The sequence below is a fragment of the Leptidea sinapis genome, chromosome 2, assembly GCF_905404315.1.
Source record: "Leptidea sinapis chromosome 2, ilLepSina1.1, whole genome shotgun sequence".
Classification (NCBI taxonomy): domain Eukaryota; kingdom Metazoa; phylum Arthropoda; class Insecta; order Lepidoptera; family Pieridae; genus Leptidea; species Leptidea sinapis.
Window position 1 is genome coordinate 14,801,969 of NC_066266.1, and position 16,104 is coordinate 14,818,072.

Genomic DNA, 16,104 nt, shown 5'->3' on the forward strand with positions numbered 1-16,104 from the left:
GATGAAGATTTTGACCCCGATCTTTATAATCTCCAATCCTGATGATAGCAGCACTTCTTCCGAAATCGATTACTTGGTTTCGAGCGAAGATGATTCCGATACTATTGAAGAAATGCAACCCAACATGATTCCTTCAGAAACAAATGCTAGAGACCAAGACGAGTGGCAAAACATTGATGATTCTTTAATAAAGAATTTTAAAAATAATGTTTCGATAACACTTATTTCCCATCACTAATACTTCCTCAAATAAACCTATAATTCAGTGCGGTTTCGGGTTAAAAGACCTTACATATATTTTTCCATATATATATCTCAAGTAAATAGTAGGAACCAGGGGCGAAGCCAGCACCATGACCACTAACTCATCTACAATCGATATTGATAGGTAGGTGTCCACATTTTTACGTTTTGGCGTAGTTATAGTCATTTATATCGGTCAATACCTTACTAGGCCAAAAAACCCGATATCGCCGCGGCGGAGAGTTTAAGTACAAGGCCAATCGGCCAGGTAACGCACCATATAAAAAACCGTCAGTTTTGGTACCGCAGCGAACGTGTTAAAAATAACAAATTCTATCTCTGAACGATTCATATACTGGATCAGCACCTTACAGACTAATTTGTTTTGTTTACAGCCATAAATACTCTATTGATTGAATAGAATGGCCGTTGAGTTTCTTGTATGTTCTTCTCACGAGCTCTACTTTTTCCAAACACATGGTAAATTCAGTAATTTAATAGCAATATTTACAGTCACGATTCAAAAGCGCTTAATTTAAGCCTAATTGAATAAAGTTTATTTGACTTTGACTTTAGCATAACTCTATCAAAATATACCTGCAGCAGTTGATGAATATACTGCAACTCCTGGGGCAACTCCTCGATGCAGAAGTGGAACCTACCGGCAGACGTTGACCAGAAGTTGGTCATATCGTCGTCTACAGAATCCACCTCATTTTCGCCTAGTAAGTTGGGCGTTGACACCTGGACATAAAGTAAATTATTGAAGTTATAATCCTGATATTATCAAGATTTTTTATGACAATAAGGAAAGAGACGATCAGGACGTTCAGCTGATGGTAATTAATACGCCCTGCCCATTACAATGCAGTGCCGCTCAGGAGTCTTGCAAAATTTCTGAGCGGCACTACGATTGCCGTCGTCACCTTCAGATATAAGATGTTTAGTCACATTTGACCAGTAATTTCACAAGCTACGGCACCCTCCTAGTGCAAAGGAGCCTCCTACTGGTAAAAAGTATTGGTAATAGGTGCGTTCAAAGAGACTAGGAGTAACTAATACGCCCTGCCCATTACAATGCAATGTCGCTCAGGATTCTTGAAAAAATTCTGAGCGGCACTACAATTACGCTCGTCACATTGAGACGTAAGATGATCAGTCTCAGAAATAGGCACAGTTGTCATTAAAAAAATTAGAATACTTACATTAGCCGTCGCGGTGGCTACGTCGGTGTCGGTGAGCGTGACGGACTGCGCCACGGCGGCGAAGGGTTGCTCCGCGGGGGGCAGGGTCACCGCCATGTCGAGCTGCTCCGTGATCGTCTCCACGGTCGCTGTCATTATCTAACCATCTCACAGTTATCACTGACCTCTACTATATACCACTGGACTGGCGGCTGTCAAAGTGCTTTTTTGCCAGTTTGATATTCGCCATTTTGGCGCTGTTGGCCATGTAGCGAGAGTCTACGGTACTACAACTCAGTGATGACGACCTCAGCTAAACAAACATCGATAGGAAGACTATTTACAACAAAAAAGGGGTTATTTATTGCGTTGATTCTTGAAGTATAAATAACACGGAAAAGGAACGAAATTAATTCGAAATTCAAAATACTTCAGAGTATTGTACGTTCCTTCGCAGCCATTTGTATTATACGTCAAAATTTGTTCTCTGGACGGTCGCGAGTGGCGCTTCAAACAGGCACAAACATATGGAACAGCTTGTCCAGTGGTATTTATGCAGGTCAGTGCACAGTAATCGTCACGTAGCATATTACGCCATTTATCTATATGGCGACGTTAACATAATACTTATAGTACACTAGCATATATAGACAAAGCGACCGATTTTGATTGACAAGTCGTTAAGCAGTCAGTCACGCCGTGACATTAGATCCTTAGCATTTTGAATATAAAACCATTAGCTAACGCACACATTGACAGATTAAAAATTGTCACATATTGTCCGGCTGCCAGGTTGTCTATAAGCTAGTATAAACTAAGTTTGTGGTAAAACCATACAAATCTAAATAAGAATGTAATAGCCGTGCTAATCAAGAATCGAATTTAAAATGGCAGTCAATAATAATAATAAATCTTTATTTATCCATTAAAAACTTATTCTAAAGTACAAAATTATTATGAAAGGTGCCAATCTTATAGAAAAGTAAACAAAAATTTTATATATTTTTTGTTTATGGAAAAGGAGGACAAACGAGCGTACGGGTCACATGGTGTTAAGGATCACCGCTAACCTGCATTCTCTTGCAACACCAGAGGAATCACAAGAGCGGTGCCGGCCTTTAAGGAAGGTGAACGCGCTTTTTATGACGGTACCTATGTTGTACGTTGTCCGGTAACACCGCACAAGGAAGCTCATTCTACAGTTTTGTAGTACGTGGAAGAAAGCTCCTTGAAAAGTATATATATATATATTACTAAAGTTGTAAATTTATATTATAAGTTGTAAATAGATTCGTTCCATTATTAGCACAAATTATACTAGAAGTGACATAGCCGGGTAAAGCATGTCGCCTCACAGGTGATTTATAGACTACCAGCAAGTTAGTAGTGATTTAGTATTAATCAAAATGGCAGACGTGAACCAACGCGTAAACAGTGTTTTCAGTATATCTTAATTCGGAATTTCTGCCCCAAACTGCCACTACTTACCAATTAAAATAATACACACATCGAAAACGTCTAAGCAACATGTTCTAATTTAGATTTTAGGATGGTTTTTCACATTATAAAGTTGTATTTTATTTTCAAAATAATATTGTTAGGGTCCTATGGTGTAAAAATAACAGCTGTTGTCTTTATAAGCTCTTTTAATAACAGAAATTAACAATATTAGAATAAACTGCAGAAACTAAGGTACATAAAGCGAATAGACATATCGCTGTGCGTGTGCGACGGAATAGCGCGATCGAAAGATAGCAGTGTCCCGCTTTCGCATAGAGATATGAATCAACGATGACCGGTTGAATGCGAACCTGATCTAATGATGCTTTGCTTGTAAACCTTGTGTATGTACTTACTTAAGTTTTTTCTGATCTTATTTTAATTATCATTGCGAACTCAACTCATGTTAGCAATCCGGACAAATCTTCGTGATTTTTGGTTGCTGCTTTATATATATAAATATTTAAAGTTTTAAATAAATATATTAAAAAAAAAAATAATAATAATAAACATACAAAATAATAAACTAAACATTTTTGACACCAACAAAATGAAATTCCTTAAGAAAATGAATTTATTGTGAAAGAATAGGATAATTTAATACAAAGTATGGCATCCTCTGCTATTCAGAACTTGTCGGCAACGATTATTCATTGAATTAATGAGACTGTTTATGTCATCTTGCGGTATTCGCTCCCAATGGAATTGTAGCAAATCATTCAGCTGTTGGGTTGTTGTCACTCCGTCCAAGTCTCTGGAGCATGTCCCATGCGTGCTCGATAGGATTGAGGTCTGGCGATTGTGCAGGCCAGGGTAATACCCGGACGTTCTCTGTTGCCAAGTATTGACTGGTTCGCCAGGCTGTATGTGAACGCGCATTGTCATGCATTAACTTAAAATCAGAACCAAAGGTTTGTGCAAATCGATGGACATAAGGTCTGAGAATATCCTCAACGTAATTTTCAGCGTTCATGTTTCCATTTACAAAAACGGGCTCAGTTCGCTTGTTCTTCATAATACCCGCCCTTAATATAACTGTTGAGCCGCTGTATGGATGAACTCCCTGAATGCACCTGAGCCTTTCAGTATTTCTGGGCCGACGGTACACTAGCACCCTTCTTGTATGATGCCTAAACCCGAATGGCGACTCATCGGAAAACATAATTTTATCCCATTGTTCCTGGGTCCATTTTCTGCTTTCTCTACACCATTCATTTCGACGAGCGCGATTCCCGTGACGTATCGGTGGGCACCTAATTGGGCGTCGAGCTCGTAGGCCGTTCTGATGCAGTCGATTTCGCACACTTTGGGTACTTACATCAACACCACTTGAATTTTGTAGTCTCAAACTTATCTCTCGAGCGGTTTACATCGGCTGGCGTCTTGCAGTCAGTTGTATGTACCGGTCTTGCCGAGTAGTTGACCTCCTTTTACGGCCGGAATGCTATTCAGTGGGTTCCCTTATATTATTATAGCGCCAAATAACACTTCCATGAATGCCAAAATGCCGAGATACCTGAGATTGATTACTTCCCGCTTGCAACATCCCTACAGCTCTTTGCATTTCATTTGCCGTCAAATGACGTCGCTCCATGACGCAAAGAATATCTAACAATTAAATTTTGTCGCTAACTTAATTTAAATGGTTGGTAAAATTATAAAATCAAGACTAAACGTAGCAATAAAAACGCACTTAAATTCAAACAAATTCCCTTTCACTTAATTTTATGAAAAAAACAAAACATAATCAAATTTTTTTTACAACCAGCCAGTATGTCATCAATAACAAAAAAGTTTACATACCTATGCAATTTGAGTGAATAAGGACTTGGAAATTAATTAATATAAATGGTAAATTTGTAATATCATGCATGTTGCTTAGACTTTTTTGATGTGTGTAAATTTCATCGGTAAGACAGATTTTTATTTGCTGTTTAACTAAACTGGTGAACCTAGTTTTAAATAAATATATGGCGATAATTTTTCAATAAGAGAATATTAATTTATTTGTAATGCTTTCAATTTGAACACCATCCCTCCATAAGTCTTTCAATATCCGAAACGTTTCAAGCGTACGCAGCAATATAATGTAAATATAGACGTGTCGTCCCCTCTTATTTTGATTTTTATGGTTAAAACTCGAATCATATCATTACTAGTTTGGGCGGATGAAGTCCATCATCATCATCCATGATATATCGTTTTAATTTGAAATGGCGACATCTCAAGTACATTTCAAGCTCTTTGAAATGTACAAGATGGTAGGCATCTCAAGATCGCAGTATAAATCTACGCTTTGGAGATAACACCAGAACAATCAGCACTTACACACGTTAAAACGATAGCCAATTCAGAAAATAAAAAATTAGTTTATTGTATAAATTTTATAATGTTTATTTTAAATTCTAAGCAGGTACCTACAAACTAAACTAGATAAAAAAGTCTACAGAAGTTCAACATTAAAAGCCAACCTAATCTAATCATGCAATTAATAAAACATTAAAAGCTAAAACAGATATCTTTAATATATATACTTTAATACTAAGGCTCTAACTAGTCTTTAAAGTATTTGTTTAAAATTAAATATATTAATTTCCATGTCACTGACAATTTCCGCGTCTTTCCGCAGCTGTTCGAGATACAAGATATTTTATAAATCATTGTTTCTTAGATATTTCCTAATCAGTATTAGTGTCTTCGAGATCATTTTTTAATTGAATTAATCGCTCTCCGCCTAATTAACAGAAATAAAAGCATTTACAACGTGATAACGCAACCGAATAGGTTACAAATAATAAACACATAATGTAAACGGAGCAGAAACAAAAGTGAACTGAACAATTTCGAAGTTACAATATTTAATTATGTGGGGTGGTTTAATAATAGGGAAAAAAATCTATAAGTAATATATATAAAACAAAACGTTTATGTGAATGTATGTTTACCTAAAACTCGACAATCTTTAGCCCAATTGAATTGAATCTTTGCACTCATATATAACCAATTGGCTGGATCACTTGGCGTTGCATAGAGACATCGCTTAATTGTGTCTTCTGCGGCATCCCATCCGATTCCTGTGGCCTTCGCACTAAAGCTACAAACTTGGATACCGTCTGCACCATCTGTTTGTATGTTTTTCCTCTATAGTACAGTTTTTTAAGGAACTTTCTGTCACGTAGAACCCAAGTATAGAATAAACATCCTTGCGCAGTGTTTCCAAGACAATACGACATAGGAACTCCACAAAAAGCGCATGAATCCCCCTGGTTTTGCAGGAGAATGTGAGATGCCGGATGACTCGTTCCGCTCGTCTATTATCCTCTTCCTTTAAAAGACAGAAGACGTCCACTGCTGGACAAAGGCCTCCCCCAAATATCTCCACGAAGTTCAGTCCTGCGCTGCCCTCATCCAACGTGGCAAACTTGTCCAGATCGTCGGTCCATCTTACTGGGAGTCTACCAACACTATGTCTTCCGGTACGTGGTCGCTATTCGAGGAATATACTATCCGTCGAACCACTGCCACTTCAGTTTCGCAATAATTTCAGCTATGTTGGGGACTTTAGTTCTCCTGCGGATCTGCTCATCAGCCCTCTCCATTGCAACCTCCACTGGGCGAACATTAGCTTTCTCATCAGGCCCAGAGTTAACGACCACGTCTGCGTAGAAGGGATAGTTATGGTGAAAGAACACAAATCGCAATTTAATGCATCGTGAGTGGTTCTATACATATAGATAAATAGCGCCGTATAAAAACAAAACCGAAATATGGAACATGCCAAAAATTACACCATAATAAGGTTCGACTGCTGTATCTGTAGTATCTGAGTTCAGGGCCTTGATAGGCGGTCAACGAAGTAATTTTTTAATGGTTACTTTTTTGTTTACGGAACCCTTATAATAGTATGTTTATATTTTATTTTAGGAAATAGCAGGACAAACGAGTATATAACTGTTGGTGAGAGATCTCACCACGCTATGGACACTTGCAATACCAAATATAGGGCATATTATGACAAGATATATTATTAAACAATAGTTATAAATAGTTAGGTATATATATATTAAATGTTTGATTCTGCTCCGCAAGACCACAGCACAACAAAAAAAGACAGGGCGAAATAAAGATAAAAAGAGAAATGAAATAGATAGAAGTGGAAACATACTTGCGTGTCGCCCGAGGATTTAGTTAGCGAGCCGTCCGAACCGTCCGAGCCGGCGCGAGCGTCGCTTATGAGTGACAGTTGCATGAAATTCACAAACTATACAACGCTTACTTACAACACTCTTCAATTATTTATTTATTATCATTATATCAACCTGTAAACTTACAGTTTTACCCAAAGTGTTTACCAGCTAGTCCCAGAAATACGAACAAAAAAACAAAATTAGATTTTAAATTAAAGGTAAAAAAAAAATAAGTCATAAGATTAAAGTCAAGTAATAAAATGAAACATTATTAACATAAATAAATAATAGATACATACATAATCCTATATTTGGGACGCCAAATTCAAGTTCCAAGTTCAATATAATACTGGAGTTTACTGCTCAAGAAGGGACTTTCATAAACTGCCCATAGTTCTCTCATTAGATTGTGGTAACAAAAAGTCGTAACCTAAAATTATATTTTCCACAATTTTATTGCTAAATTTTGACCACATTCATTCAAAATGGCGTTAATTTTAACAAAGTAAATACAGTTTAAAATATCCTTAATTGTGAATGTAATCGCTCCTCCTTTAAAATGATTTCATTGAATTAATTTTGCTGAGAATATTGCTACAAGCTTTATTAATTATTCGACTCCTTTCTGTAAAATGGGGATAAGTATCCAGTTCTTAAGTAGTAAACTCTTGTCGCGCATCAGAATTGATATGACACTACTTTTAATCGAAGTCAGCCAGGTTTTTAAAAGTTCAATATTTTCTTAGTTCCTTGAAAAACAAATTTGAGTGTTCCTTTTTTTTTAATTTTGTATAAAATTTATTAGCATGATATTTCTATGTATAATATGAGTAATAACTTAGGAGACTTTTTTAGTAAAAATAGACCAACTTCTGCTGTCCCGATCCTTTTCTCCCCTGACAATTAGATAATCTTCAAATTAAACTGAGAAAAATAGGGAAGTGTAGGTAAATAGCTAACAATTAAGGGAAAAGACACAGTTATCAATAATTTACCATTCCTAAAATATTTAATGATCCCTGAAATAGCTTTTCCGAACATTCTATTCTGGCTTTCTCCAAACAAAAACATTCTGTACAGGTATTTATTTTTCCCATAAAGTCTACGCATGCCAGTGTATAAATATGTAAGTAAGTGTTGCTAATACTAAATACAACATTCAATAAGGTTCCATAGACACTAATAATTATAGTGAAAATAATACACAGTGCGTTCTAATTAATTATTAATACAAAAAAAACTGTATAAATAATATTATGTAATACACAAAAAATGTCCTTATATTCTAAAACTATTTATTATTTAAGTAAAAAAAAATATTCATTTATATTATGTAGTGTATTATCATCACTGCATTGAAATAAATAACAGATATTTGATTTGCATTGTTTTGTTATTTTGTCAAAATTATTTAAACTAAATAATATGGAATAAATAATGTCAAAGCGCACAGATTATTATTATAATTATTATTAGTATAATAATTAATATCATGCCAATCTATTGTACAACTTGCATAATATTATTTATACGAGATAAAAAGGGTGGGGCACCTACTGTTTTAAATTTGAATCACCGATTACTTTGACTTTGAAAGGAAGAATGACATTCACTTTTTGACAGGAAGTTAGTTTTATGTTTGACATTTGCAAAAAGGGACGCTATACGCTCGAACAAAATTGAGAAAGATTAAAAACTTATATACAAAGTGATATTTATAGTGTATATATATGATATATATATACACGGTTTGCTTTATCTAATAACGATCCATATTCACGAACTCGCTTCACAAATTGACGCACACACTGAACTAAAGGCAGATCATTTCTCGAAAATTTTCCACGGAAATTTCTTATAGATTGCGTTGAATATACACTTTAGAAGTAAGTTTTTAGTATGTCCGAATTTTGTTTGAGCGTATAGCGCCCCATTTTGCTAATGTCAAACATTAAACTAACTTCCTGTCAAAAAGTGAATGTCATTCTATCTTTCAAAGTCAATGTAGTTCGTAATTCAAATTTAAAACACTAGATGGCCTATCCTTTATAATCTAATGTAAGTACTGATAATTTGTGAGCATCTTTTTGTCATTTTATTTAAGTTTTTGATTAAATTTATTTTAAGATAGCTCGACCCTTTCCAATGTGGCGGTAAATATAAAACTAAAAGAAAACCTATGATATTCATAAGAGTCATTTACTTGACGTAGATGAATGAAGTGATTTTGATTTGACTAAATATTATATTCGGTATTGTGGATTGTAAAAACAGATCTAAATGCGTAGGCCTTTTTTTAAATTTAAACTGCAATATTGAGCATCGATATTTTTAATTTACAGAGATATATATTTTTTTTAATTTTTGTAAATTACCTGAAAGATTGTGAATAATACTTGTATGTAATTCAATTTTGTTCATTATTTAGTCAAACCAATATGATTTTTAGAGCTACCCTGTCGCTCGTGAGCCTAGAAATGTAGAAGACAGATATTTCCATTGGAACTTTCTACACCAGTTATTGTTATGGTTTTATAATTAATGCGCTGATTTTGCAATAAAACCTAAACATACACTCGTCGTTCTTATCAAAGATATATTCTTCTCATACTAGAACTAGAAAGAAGCTATGTATTTATTATATTTTATTAGTTTTACTTGCCTATCACAAACCTGAAATCTATAGAAGATCTCTAAGATGTTATCACTAAAGAGATCACATTCCTATAATAAGAAAATTTATTGAATTAGGCTTTATTAAAGATATTTTGCAGAAATCTTTGAAATTTGTCTTAAATCAATTCGACCGTTTTTCGCTCCTACAAGAGGCATCCTCAGGGGATGTTGACTCGCCAAATGCTGGCACGAGACATAAACGTAACGTCGTGGCCTAATTTCTCCTTAAACCTGAACCTTAAAACCTGGCCATTTATTACCCGGTGTTACATAAGAGTATGGGCGGTGGTGAGTTTTACCACCAAGTCGGTCGAAAGCTGGATCGAGTCATGTACCAGCATTTGGAGAGTCAACATCTCCTGAGGATGCCTCGTGTAGAGGCGAAACACGTGTCGAACTGATAGAAGACAAATCTTAGCGGGCTTACTCTAAAAAAAACTCCCAACATTTGGATTGCTATAATAAATTCATATAGGAACTATTTAATGTTTTAACAACAACGAATATACTCGCGAACAGCCCTTTTATCAGTACCTACAATTAAGTGCATAAAATTTCAAAATGTCATATCTATTATTATATATACATTTCATTTAAACATTTTTTGAGTAAAACAATTAAATGTAGGCAAACTTGTATTATCGTGAATTTTATATATCTAGTTACCAAAATAATATATATAATAGCTAGGGGCATATATTAATAACATTTATAGCTGGACAGACAGAAGCTTGATATGGCATGATACTTTTAAAAATGGCGTAACTTTTCCCTTAAAACCTTTAAACCTGGCCATTTATTAAACTGTGTTACATGAGAGTGCGGGCGGTGGTGAGTTTCACCATCAAGTTAACCAAAAGCTAGTTTGTGGGCCTGTTCGATAAAAAGTTATACAGCAAACCTCCATATAATACCTAATCCTTATAACGCGATATCACTATCCCGTATAACATGTGCATTTGCCGATGATACGCGGGATGTCCGACATATATATTTCTGTACTGTGAAATTTATAATGATTTGTACAGTTCATAATAAGCTTCGTGTACCTTTGCGGGTGTTTTTGTGTTATTATAAAATTAAATTATTTTGATTAATGTGTGTATTAAAAACCTTAATAAAATATTAAAACTAGGCAAACAATTGGAAATACTTGTTACAAATCGTGGTTAATTATTATTATTCTTATAAATTACAAGTTCTTAAAAACGCGATATTTTCAAATATTCATATAAGGCGTTGTCCCTTATAACGCGGAACCACATTACCGCGTTATAAGGGACCTTACCTGTATTTTTAACTATGCAAAAGTATTTAGAAAAACAAATAGCTTAACATCTAGTATTGAGTTGCAGTATTAGTAGATTATATAGTGTATAGTTTATGTAATAGATCTAGAGCGGTTTTATATACGAAGGCGAATACAGTACCATATTCAGTCTGCGTACAGAGGAGCTTGATTGAGAGGGCTTCTTGAAACATCTTCACAGTAAAAGTAATATTATGAGCTTATATGCTAGAATCCAGTCACATACATGACTATTGCATTTTTTGCATTGAGTGTTTTTCTTGTATCACTTCACATAATATATCATAACTAGCTGACCCGGCAAACGTTGTTTTGCCATATAAAGTCTAATTCACGCGATAGTTTTATAAGTAATAAAATATTGCCTATATTATAGCCTGTACATCATTTTGTTCTATTGTCAATAGTTTTTGCAGCGCACGCAAAAATAGGTTTTCGATTTTACACCTTGTGTTACAAAATAGCAATTTTATTACGGATCCCCAATTAAAAAAAAAACATAGCCTATAGCCTTCCTTGATAAATGGACTACCCAACACTGAAAGAATCATTCAAATCGGACCAGTAGTACCAGAGATTAGCGCGTTCAAACAAACACTGCAGCTTTATATATTAGTATAGATTGTAATAGTTGTGAATGTTGATTTAAAAGAGTGCCAATGAGACTTTTGACATTCACAGGTGTCCTCTTTCCTTGACCTACATGAATAAAGTGATTTTTGATGTTATGATTTGATTGCAATAGAATCTGGGAGCAGCATGAATTATGTCACGCCGAGAGAAAGTCCAGCAAAATTCCTAAGGTATAAAATTCCATTTCTATAAAAGGCGTTAAAAATAATATACATTTATTTATCGAGATTATTACTACGTGCAAAATTTAATAAGTAAGCATCGATGTACCATTCTATAAGGAGCTACCTATGATAGATAATACCTATTTGATTCCTATAGAATTATTTTTAATATCATTTCTAATATACTAGATACTACTAAACTACCGCTTCAGAAATAATTGGCGCTTTCAGAGAGAAGAATCGGCGCAAGAAACTCTCCCAGCATTCTTTTTTGCGGTCTTGTTAATGAAATATACAATATTGTACTGTCATTGCTATTGCTATAAAATTATCATAATCTAGTCCCAGGCTGTCGGATCACTTAGATATTCAGCTGTGGAGTAGTAGGATTTACGACAGAGCCATTTTGTAATAAAACATTTAAATTTATTTATAGATAATGCCTGGACAGTGGACTTAAATCTATTATGTATCTTATGAAAGTAATTGTGAAGCTTCTTTGAAGCTATGAGCATACACTTTGGAATTTTGCTTGTACTGCTTGTGAGCATTTTTTTCATAAAAAATTTCCGTTCAATAGTTTATGGATGAAATACACATAGACAGCGAGCATTCTGATCGAGTCACTCTATTTAACTGTATGGATTCATGTAGGCAAGACCTGTATATCGATGATGAACACCAAGCTTGAGGTCTTCAAATCAAATCAATAAAATTTATTTCATAGATAAATCACATTACACTTGAAATATGACATTCTTCATACACCTCATTCGGAAGGTAGATTTCCTTAGAGAAGTACGAGCAAGAAACTCTAAGGTTACAAAACAGGTTATTACAAGTTCTTATTTTCAATTGAATTCACAAATCATATAAATTTTAATGTGATGCAACATAATACTCATACGTCAAATACTAAATGCCTTACACGAGTATGTCAAAAACAAAAGTAAATTAATAAATTAAAACAAAAGAGTTATTGAGTACAGTAGATACATCAATCCACACATACCTTCCTTTCTTCTGTGATGATACGCGAAAGAGTCTTAGGTATTTTCTGGCTTTAATAGCATTAATAGCCCTTATTTCTTACAGCTCGCGACTACCCGATCTTATATGGTCTTCGACAGAGGATGTATTGGTGAACATATCGATACAACGATACACGATACTTGATATAAAACTTATGTAGTGTTTTTAAAATGACCTAATCATGAATAAAAATAATAAAAAAAATGTTGGATGCGATCTGTGCATGTCACCCCGCGCTTATCCCCATTCTCAATTACACCGCTCAAGATCCTAGGAAGATAGTAGATTATTAGAGAAGAATTGAAATGTATTTAAGGATAAATAATATAAGATATGTTATTGAATGAGGTTTGTATGTTTGTAAATGTCAGCTGATTAATATACTCACATGCGGCATGTGCACTAGGACTCCCCCCAGGGAGGCACGGTCGGGCGCAGAGGGCACCAGCTCTGGCCCTGTGGCGTGCTTTCTCTCCTCCTCATAGGAACGCTTCTCCGACCACGACTCCTCACGGGCTTGAACCTCCGACTTAACAAAAATAATATGTTAGGTTTAAATAATATATATACGTATTTATATAAATAAATAAAAAAATTGTTGCGATGTATAGTTTCCGAAATATTAAGTAGTTAACAGATGGTTCGCTAGTCAATGTGACGTTACTATACTACATTCATTCATATCATTATTATGAGTCATAACTTCAAAACTACTCGCTTGATTTTATAATCATAATTTTATAGTCACTTGAAACTTATGACATAAATATAGTCATAAGTTTCAAGTGACTTAACGCAATTTATTTATGAAATCCTATTTCACCACGACATAGCTTAGCAGGAATGGACTCCTCAAAGCAAAGACAATTTTAATGGGTTCATTATCCCTGAAATGGATATCAAATGAAAAAGATGGCCGAGAAGAATATGAAAAAACTTATTATTTTTGTTTTCTTAAAACATTATTTCAAAATTAAAACCTTTGAATACAAGTGACAAAGGTAGAAAGGCGATTTGAATTAACTTATTTTCTGACCATCATCAATCTATACCCAGTAATTTTGAATCACTTCCTGGGAAGGACTGTCTAATATAATTTATATTAACATTGTTTTACGGGTTCGGACTATTAACCAGATCTGACGAAGCTGAAATTTATTTATTAATTAGGAAACAAATACAGATACATCCTTAAACATATAATAGATATAAGTAGTAAAAATAGAAATATGGACACAAGGATGTCTCCTTAAACGGTTTCACTAAGTAGGTACACTTAATATTTAAATTTACACTTAGTACCAATTTTGCAAAAAATTTAAGATCTTAAAATTATGGAAAATAATAAATAAATTGAACACAGTGCAAATTGTAGACGTTGTTACAATTTAGAAAAAAGTTTTAGAGGAACACGAAAACATATCTACTTCAATAAATCTCGAGATTTGGAGAGCAAACATTCTGTGCAGTGATGTATGTACTGGTGTTTGAGATATGAAATAAATTTTAAGAGGATGATTACTACAATGAAGTGAACGAAACTGGTGGTGGGCGACCCTTATCAATTATGGGTATGAAAAATAGATATTGGCCGATTCTCAGACCTACCCGATATACACACAAATTTTGAAACAACTGAAACTGAAACACAAATTTTTTAGCCATTTCGGAGGAGTTTAGTAAAAAAACACCGGGACACGAGAATTTTATATATAAGATTAATTCCGTAATACATTGTGGTATTTTCTAACTTAAGACCTCCACTATCGTCAGTGGTTGACTAAGAACAAGTAATGATGCATGAGGTACCTCGAAGTGTCTCCGCGGCGGCACGATGGCAGTCACCAGGTTGACAGCGAGCTGGTGGCAGAGGGCGGCCGCCTCACAGTACGAACACGCCGCACCGCTCACGCAGGTGGCTGTAACCAGGACAATGTTCAGGGTCACTGCAGGCATTCAGTGCTCATGCTTAAATCTATTAAAGTTATTGAAGTCAGACCTCTTTATCGACGTATGAGGTAAATTTTATAGTAATGTCGTCACGATTTTCAGTTACGCGCCGTGTTGTTTTTTCAGGCATTTCTGACATTCTTTCATATTCAATAACAACATTGTATTCACATGTGCTAATCTTACCTTCAATTTCTTATACTCAATTATTTCATGAGTGATTTTTTTAAATATGAGTGTGGTTTTCAAAGTATTTTTTTTATGATCATTCATTCATTTTCCATTATACATTATAATATGTATATTTCCAACTCTTACGGTATTTGCGGCATGAATAGTTCGCAGATTTTTTTTCCTACTTGATATTTATCATTGTTTTGGATAATTAACACTATATCTTTATAAATTATATCCTATATATTATTCTGATGTGTAAGCTATTTTATTGTAGTTTCATTAAAATCTGTTGTTTAGATGAAAGAGTAACTAACATACATCCATACATTCTTCAACTTTCGCGCTTATAATATATTTAGTAGGATAAACCTTTGGAAAAAAAATGTGGTATGAAATCAATTTACTATATAAATAAATTTGAAGGTTAGAATGTTTGTTAGTCAACGCGCGAGTAAATTTGATAGAAAATCATGTAAAATACTCACTTCAATACCACACCATATTTGCAATAGCACAGCTTTTACGTGCACCTCAAAACCCTTTACACATTAATTACATCTTAATGTTAAATTTCAATAAGTTCGTGAACCTGTTCGCAGCACTTACTATCAGGACACACTGAAATTAAAATTATATATTTTTGAATATTCAACCCTGACCTCATTGCTTCCAAGATCAAAACAATTTATAAATAAAATTTGCTTTTAAAATTCACTGGAACACACAAAAAAATTCATGAAAATCGGTCCAGCTGGTTGAGTTCACTAATATACACATGGCAAAATAATTATTTATAAACTGAATTGAGAATTAAAGCCATTCTCGAATTCACTGGAACAGAAAAAATTGTTCAAAAATCCAGCCTTGTTTTCTTTGTTTAACTCTCAGGTTGTTTTTTTTAGTTCGATTCAGAATAGATTTCATTTGGTCCTATAAAAATTATACATAGTTTTTCCCAGTAGTAGTTTACTTCGATGATATAATTGTTTTTTTTTTTGTGTACGGCTTTTTTTTGAGTTTTCATTCAGGTTGATTATATATTATAATTA